Source organism: Equus asinus, chromosome 5, assembly GCF_041296235.1.
Source record: "Equus asinus isolate D_3611 breed Donkey chromosome 5, EquAss-T2T_v2, whole genome shotgun sequence".
NCBI lineage: Eukaryota > Metazoa > Chordata > Mammalia > Perissodactyla > Equidae > Equus > Equus asinus.
Window position 1 is genome coordinate 6,109,098 of NC_091794.1, and position 9,362 is coordinate 6,118,459.

The following is a 9,362-nucleotide window of genomic DNA, read 5'->3' on the forward strand; positions in this document are numbered from 1 at the left end:
GAAAGGTTATTCCTATATAGCTTTCTTCCCTGTTTCCTCTTTTTGTGGTATTATTGTTATACCTGTTACATCTATTAACGTTACAACTCAATAAAAAATTTTTATAATTATTACTTTACTACTGTAGCCATTTCCTTAGCCCAATTCAGCTGTGCTCCAACCCACTTCTTTGTGCTATTATTTGCATAAATATTAGACATATATTATGTTTCCATATGTTCTTGGCTCAATAATACATTAAATACATATTATTTTACACAATTGCTTGTTAAATCAATTAAGAGAATAATTATGCATATAACCTGTCATAATTTTATACCTGCCTTTACTGGAGCTCTCTGTTCTTTTATGTAAATTTGAATTACCATCAGAATTCAATTGTTTTTAGCCTAAAAAGTTTCCTTTAGTATTTGTTGCAAGGCAGGTCTACTAGCCACAAATTCTCTGTGTTTATCTGATAAGGTCTTTATTTCACCTCACTTTTGAAAGATCGTTTTACTGCATATAGGGTTCTTGGTGTAAGTTTATTTGTTTAAGCACTTTGAATATGTTATCCTGCTGCTTTACGCCCTCCATTGTTTCTGCTGAGAAGTCATCTGTTAATCTTACTGGGGCTCCCTTGTAAGTAAAGACTTGTTTTTCTCTTACTGGTTTTACCATTTTCTCCTTGTCTTTGACTTTCAGCATTTTCACTATGATGAGTCTGCTTGTGGGTCTCTTTGTGTTTCTCCTAATTTGAGTTCATTAAACTTCCTGGATGTGTAGGTTATTGTTTATCAATAAATTTTGGAAGTTTTCAACCATTTTTCGCCCATTTTTTTTTCTGCTCCTTTCTCTTTCTCCTCTCCTTCTGTTACTCCCCTTATGTACATATTGGTGCATTTAATCGTGTCCCACATTTTTCTGAGGCTTTCTTCATTTTTCTTCATTCGGTTCCCTCTGTTCTTTGGTTTGCATAATCTGTCAGTCTATCTTGACATTCACTTATTTTTTCTTTTGCCAGTTCAAATCTATTGTTTAACCTCTCTAGGGAATTTTTTATTTTACTTTCCAACTCATTTTTCTTTTACTTATTTTACTTTTCATTTCATTAATTTCCATTTGGTTCTTTTTTTACTTTCCATCTCTTTATTGATATTCTCTATTTGATGCAGCATTGTAACACATTCCTTCACTTGTTTAGTTGTAGTTGTTATGGACCGAATGTCTGTGTACCGTCCCCGTCCCCCATTCACATGCTGAGTCCCTAACCCCCAGTGTGGCTTTATCTGGGGGTGAGGACTGTGAGTTAATGGAGGCCATAGGGTGAGGCCCTGACTGGATAGGATCGTCGTCTTTACAAAATGAGACACCAGAGTGTTCTCTCTCTTTGTCCACACACACACAAAAACGGGGTCATGTGAGCACACAGCAAAACGGTGGCCACCTACAAGCCAAAGAAAGAAGAGACCCCTGGATGAAACCTACCTCACCAGCACGTTGACTTTGGGCTCTCCAGCATGCAGAACTGTGAGAAATAAATTTCCGTTGTTTAAGCCACACAGCCTGTGGCATTTTGTTTTGACAGTTCAAGCAGGCTGAAAAAATGGTTTTCTTTAGTTCTGTAAACATATTTATAATGGTTATTTTGAAGTCGTTTTCTGATAAATCTGACATCTGGTTGCTCTCACAGGCAGTTTCTGTTGCCTACTTTTTTCCAGTGTACGAGGCATACTTTCCTGCTGCTTTGCATGCCATGGGCATTTTAGATGATAGATTGTAGTAACTCCGGGTACTGGCTCCCTTCTCCTTTCCCCTCTCGAGGGCTGGTTATTGTTATTTGCTTGCGTGCTGAGTGACTGGCTGGGTTATTACAGTGGAGGCTGTCTCCCCTCCTCAGAGAGGTACAGCTTTGACTAAGCCCACAGTCACCCTGGGATGACAATGACTTCGGTGGTGTTCTCTTCCTCTCTTTCCATGCTCACACCCAGCTGTTGAACTCCACTAATTGCTGAATAATTGTTCCATTGTTTTGAATAATGCCCTGGGATTAAATTATTAGAGCAACAAATTACAGCATTCCACAAACAAGCCAATCCAGTCAAATTGTTCCTCTGAAAGAATAACTTCTGAGGTCAGTGTTTGTATTTGTTCTGATTTCAGGAGGGCTCCTCCCGGCTGCCCTGTTCCCTAGTCCTCTCTTACAAACTGGCAGACCTGGTTTATTCCTGTATCTTGAATCTCCTCCCAATGGCCTGTCACCTTAACCCCCACTGTCACAGTGTCCTTCACACTGTGTTGTAAATAAAGTCAGTTCTTTGGAAGAGATGAGAAGCTCTGTTTCACTGCCTGCTCCTCCCTCCAGGCAAAGTCTCTGAGCCAGGGTTCTGGAGCTGGAGGGGGGACAATGGCAAACATGTGAGTGACACTCTTGCTCTGCAAACTGAGTGCTTGGTGGAAGGGGCAGCAGCAGCCTGAGTCCTCTTGGCTTCCCTCTCCTGGCCTGGAACCAGCAGCTCATGAACAGAGACACCGGTGGTCGGGCCTCAGTCTCCTCAGCTCACTTTGCCAGAGGTAGCGCCTCTGTTTCACAAATGGGATCTGGGTGGAAGAAGGGAGCCCTCACGTCCCAACCTCACTTCCCCAGGCCTTATCTCAGGAACAGGCAGCTGGGGGCAGAATGAGAAAGACTGACGTCCTGGTCCCCCCAGGAAGACAGCCCTCCAACTGCAAGCTGGCAGGAGAGGGACCCCTGAATTCTGGGATGCAACAGTCGAGTGGCGTCTCCACCTCACTGAGCTGAGATGCAGGAGGCAAAGAGTGGCCTTGGTTCAGATACCACAGACTCTTGCCTTTCTTAATGAATTTTCATAAATTTTTCTTGAATAAATGTTCTTCATTTGCTGTTTGCCCATAGGACCATTTCCAGAGGCTTTAAATGGTTGTCTTTGTTTCTGTTTTTACAATTTTCCTGGGGAAACAGGTCCACAGAGCTCCTCATCTGCCATACCAGATGTTGATCCTCCTCCCATTCATTTAAAAAATAATTTTATTTTGAAACAATCTCAAACTTACAAAAAAATTACAAGTAATTTTTTTCTTGAGCTTTTTGAGAGTAACTTGTCAGCCTGATGCCCCATCACACCTGAATTGTTATGTATTTTTATGAATAAGTTCACTCTTCTACACAACTGCCATACAGCCAGGGAACTAACATTGATGCATTACTTCCATCCGGTCCTCCGGCTGCTTTCCACCTTCACCCATGGCCTTCCAGCGGAGGGGCTGGTTCAGAATCACTCACTGCATTCGCTGTCGTGTCTGGTTAGTCGCCTTTGGTCTGGTCCAGTTCTTCAGTCTTTTTTTCATGACTTGACACTTTTAAATCTCATAGGCCAGTAACTGTAGAATATCCCCCAATTTGGGGTTGTCTAATGCTTCCTCATGATTAAAGTTATGCATTTTTGACAGAAATAACATGTGATGTTGTGTTCTTCTAATTGCATCCTATATCAAGAGGCCCACAATTTTGATTATCCTGTTACTGATGATGATCACTTTGATTATTTGATTAAGATGTTATCTGTCAGACTCCTCCACCATGAGGTTCTTTTCTCCTTTGTAATTAATGAATATTTTGTGGGGGAATTATTGAAATACCCTGTTCATCAAATTTTCCATTTTTTCATTCATTTACTTATCTCAGTGGACATGCAGAAACAAGTTAATACAGCAGGTCTGAGACTGCTATCCTTACAAATCCTGCTTCCAGGTTGGCTTCGTCTGGCATCTGGAAACTCAGCTGGTGAACAGTTCCCTGCCCTGACGCAGCGCCTCTCCTAAAAGTGCGGCTCTCTGCGCCTCAACGCCTCGTACATAATGTGCTTTACGCCGAGCAATTGCTTTCCTTCTGGGAGTCTGCAGTTTTGGAATGTGCTAAACGGAGGATGCCTGTGTGACCAGCACCAGTAAAAACCCTGGGTGCTGGGCTGGCCCGGTGGTGCAGCAGTTAAGTTCGCACATTCCGCTTCTCGGCGGCCCGGGGTTTGCCGGTTCGGATCCCGGGGTGCGGACACGGCACCACTTGGCACGCCATGCTGTGGTAGGCGTCCCACATAGAAAGTAGAGGAAGATGGGCGCAGATGTTAGCTCAGGGCCAGGCTTCCTCAGCAAAAAGAGGAGGACTGGCAGTAGTTATCTCAGGGCTAATCTTCCTCAAAAAAAAAAACAAAAACAAAAACAAACAAACAAAAACCCAGGGTGCTGAGTCTCCAGTGAGCCTCCTGGTAGACAACACTTTGCTCGTGTGCCATCGCAACTCACAGCTGAAGGAATTAAGCTAAGCTTGATTCCATTGGGATTCTTGGAAACTTGTGCTTGTTTCCTCTGGACTGTCCCACACGTGTCTTTTCCCTTCCCTGGTTTTGTTTTATATCCTTCCTCAGTAATTAATCATAGCCATGAATATGACTGTTTGCTAAGTGCTATGAGTCCGTCTGTTCAATCACTGAACCTGGGGATGGTTTTAAGGCCTCCTAACAGTGGATTTATGGCTTCCTGTTTTATTCAATGGTGTCTAGTCTGTTACTATCATTATGATGCTCACTCACTTTGCCACGATTTGGACAGTGAGAGTCCCTTCAAGGAGTTCTGTGCCCTCTTGATATGTCCCTATCATTCTTTGAGCATCTCCTTGCTTTCTGACACAAGATTTTCCAGACTCATCTTGTACTTTCCCTACTCAGCCCTGAAATCAGCCATTTCCCCAAGGACCTGAGTTCCTTCTATTGGGGAGCGGCTTTTAGAAACCAATATCCAGGGCCGGCCCCATGGCCTAGTGGTTAAATTCGCACGCTCTGCCTCGTCGGCCCAGGGTTTCACCGGTTTGAATCCTGGGCGCGGACATGGCACCGCTCATCATGAAGCCATGCTGAGACGGCATCCCACATAGCACAGCCAGAAGGACCGACAACTAGAATATACAACCATGAACTGGGGGGCTTTGGGAGAAGAAGGGAAAAAAAAGATTGGCAACAGATGTTAGCTCAGGTGCCAATCTTTAAGAAAAAAAAATTTCTTCTAGAAACCAATATCTAGGAGCTAGGTGTCATCATTGCTTGGGGGTGTCACTGCTCCCAGGCTATCTAGATAAAAAAACTAGAGAATATATGTATGTATACATAAACACACACATATACACATTTACATAAATATTTCTATATCTTGTTTTGAAAATACTATTTATTGGGTGAGGGATCCTAAGCACATGCATCTTGGGACGGGTGAGCTTAAGTAAGCAGCAACACTACCAGTACTTGGCAAGCATGCAGAGAACCCCACTGCGAGTGTAAACTGGCACAATCTCTTTGGAAAATACTTTGGTCTTATCTGTAAATGAACATTCACAAACCCAAATGACTCCAGTTCCACTCTTAGTTATATACCCAACGGAAATGCGTGCCCATATACACCAAGAGGAGAAAAACGGTCCTTGCATTCTTCATGATAACCCCAAACCGAAAATAACCCAAATATCCATCAACAGTAGAATGGTAAAATTGTGGTACACTCACAAAAAGTAATGTTTCAGCAGAGCACACAGGACAGATACAGTAAGAAATGAGCATAATAAATCCAATCAGCAAGGCAAGGAAAGATGAATGGAAAAGGGAAGCATAAATAAGCACCCATGAAGAACCAAGCGGAAGTGCTCATCTAAGAAATCTATTACAATGAAGAATTCAATAGATAATGGAAAAAAAAAGTTAAAGATCAGAAGGTTATCAGGAAAGGAGAAAAAGATGGGGAGAATGAAAGATGTGTTGAAGGTAGAAATAAAACCTTCTCTCAGAAATAAAGAAGAGAGGACCAGAGGGGAAAAATATTTAAAGAAACAACACTATTTGGTTTTCAGAGTTCGGAAGAGACTAAAATAGCTGAAAATCTTGGCTTGATAAAACGTAACCAACTCCTGTGAAAATCGTAGTAGGAGTTTGTAAGAAAGGGAATGTCATCGGACTAAGAGGAGCCTGAGCGGAAACTGGCGTAGCCCATGGTGGTTCTTGTGGTAGATGGCACTGCCACTTAGAAGGGGGCTGGCTTTTGACAGCCCAAAGGTGGCAAGAGAGCAGGATTTAGGTCTGCAGAAATTGGGACTAAGAATTCCACACAAAGCTGGGACCACTGAAGAGCTACATCGTGACTGAAAGAACAAACCAGAAGAAACTCCATTCACCGCCCAGGCAGAAGGGACGTCTGTCTGTCCCAGGCTGGGCTCCGGGTGTGCAGAAGCCCCCCTTGAAGATCTAGAACAACGCGCTTTCCCTCGCCCTGGTCTCAAGTTCAAACTCCCAGTTGGGCTGAGAGACCGTGGTCTGGGAAGCTAAGCCACAAACAGTACCTCGCCACCAGGACTCTTGGAGCAACCTAGGAGAAGCACACAGAACGGATCTGGAAGGACCCACCGTCAACCCGGGTGGGTGACAAAGGATTCCCAAAGACAAGGCCCTATTGGAGGTGAGTTCATACTCTAAAATTTATAAAACTCTTGAGGAAAAATCCAATCAGCAGCAGTACTAAACTTCAAAACTTCAGTCAATAGACTATAACGTAGGCATGGCATGTTTTAAATGATTCAAGAAATAAAGACGCTATCAATGCATCTTTGCTCCACAAGCCTCTAGAAACTATAACTGATAAATGTATAGGATCAGGGGAGGCCAAGGCTTTTATTGTGTATGTTCCAAACATTAGATGTAAGCCTGTTTAGGAACCTCCAAGGAGACTGCAGATTTGAAGAGAGGAATCATGAGCAGGAAGCATCATGCAGACAGTTTACACCAATGCTATTAAAAAAGAGACACCCAAGGTTTGCATTAGCTCAAGTCCAGCACTTCAGGGAAACTTGTGAAATTCTGTAAACAGCCGCTGGATTCTAATAAAACAAACAGACTAAAACCCACCTGGCTTTAAATTAAAAGCCAATGGCTTTTAATAAAACAAAACCCATAAGATGGTTCAACATCCACAATCAATGTGATCCACCACATTAACAAAATGAGGAATAAAAACCACATGATCATCTCAAGAGATGCAGAGAAAGCATTTGACAAGATCCAACAGCCATTTATGATAAAAACTCTTAAGAAAATGAGGATAGAAGGAAATTACCTCAACCTAATATAGGCCATATATGATTAAGCCACAGCCAACATCCGACTCAATGGGGAAAAACTGAGTGCTATCCCCCTGAGAACAGGAACAAGACAAGGATGTCCACTCTCACCGCTCTTACTCAACATAGTACTGGAGGTTTTGGCCAGAGCAATTAGGCAAGAGAAAGGAATAAAAGGAATCCAAACAGGGAGTTAAGAAGTGAAACTCGCTGTTTGCAGATGACATGATCTTATATACAGAAAACCCTAAAGAATCCATTGGAAAACTATTGGAAATAATTAACAACTACAGTAAAGTTGCAGGGTACAAAATTAACTTACAAAAATCAGTTGCATTTCTATACTGTAATAACGAACTTACAGAAAGAGAACTCAAGAACACAATTCCATTTACAATCTCAACAAAAAGAATAAAATATCTAGGAATAAATTTAACCAAGGAAGTGAAGGACTTATACAATGAAAACTATAAGGCATTACTGAAAGAAATCCATGATGACATAAAGAAATGGAAAGATATTCCATGCACATGGATTAGAAGAATAAACATAGTTAAAATGTCCATACTGCCTAAAGCAATCTACAGATTCAACGCTATCCCAATCAGAATCCCAATAACATTCTTCATGGAAATAGAACAAAGAATCCTAAGATTCCTATGGGGCAACCAAAGACCCCAAATTGCTAAGGCAGTCCTGAGAAAAAAGAACAAAGCTGGAGGCATCATAATCCCTGACTTCAAAATGTACTACAAATCCATAGTGATCAAAACGGCATGTTACTGGTACAAAAATAGGCAGACAGATCAATGGAACAGAACTGAAAGCCCAGAAATAAAACCACACATCTACGGACAGCTAATCTTCAATAAAGGTGCCAAGAACATACAATGGAGAAAAGATAGTCTCTTCAATAAATAGTGTTGGGAAAACTGGACAGTCACATGCAAAAGAATGAAAGTAGACCATTATCTCATGTCATACACAAAAATAAACTCAAAATGGATCAAGGACTTGAAGATAAGTCCTGAAACCATAAAACTCTTGGAAGATAATAGGTAGTACACCCCTTGACATTGAACTTAAAAGGATCTTTTCAAATACCATGTTTTCTCAGACAAGGGAAACAAAAGAAAAAATAAGTGGGATTTCATCAGACTAAAGAGCTTCTGCAAAGCAAAACAAACTAGGATCAAAACAAAAAGACAACCCACCAATTGGGAGAAGATATTTGCAAATCATATATCTGACAAGGGGTTAATCTCCATATATCAGGAACTCACAGAACTGAACAAAAAAACAGCCCAATCAAAAAATGGGTGGAGGATATGAACAGACATTTTTCCAAAGAAGATATACAGATGGCTACTGAGCACATGAAAAGATGTTCAACATCACTAATCATCAGGGAAATGCAAATCAAAACTACACTAAGATACCATCTTACACCTGTTAAAATGGCTATAATCACTAAGACTAAAAATAACAAATGTTGGAGAGGGTGGGGAAAAGGCTACCCTCATACACTGCTGGTGGGAATGCAAACTGGTGTAGCCACTATAGAAAACATTATGGAGATTCCTCAAAAAATTAAAAATAGAAATACCATATGACCCAGCCATCCCACTGCTGGGTATCTATCCAACTAGCTTGAAATCAACAATGCAAAGTAGCATATGCACCCATGTTCACTGCAGCACTGTTCACAATAGCCATGACATGGAAGCAACCCAAGCGCCCATCAACTAATGATTGGATAAAGAAGATGTGGTGTATATATACAACGGAATACTACTCAGCCAGAAAAACAGACAAATTCATCCCATTTGCAACAACATGGATCGACCTGGAGGATATTATGTTAAATGAAATAAGCCACACTGAGAAAAATAAACACCACATGATTTCACTCATATGTGGAATATAAACAAACACATGGACAAAGAAAACAGTTCAGTGGTTACCAGGGAAAAGGGGTGGGCGGTGGGCACGGGTGAAGGGGAGCACTTACGTGGTGACGGAGGAGAAATATTGTTACAACTGAAACTTCACAATGATGTAGACTATAATGAACTCAATTAAAAAAAAACATTGGAGGATTAGTTAATTCATTTCTATCGACAATATATACATTTCAGTGACCAACAGCAATGACTCAAATTGCTTAGGAGCAGTTAGTAACAAGTAGATTTAACCAGGGGATACCCAC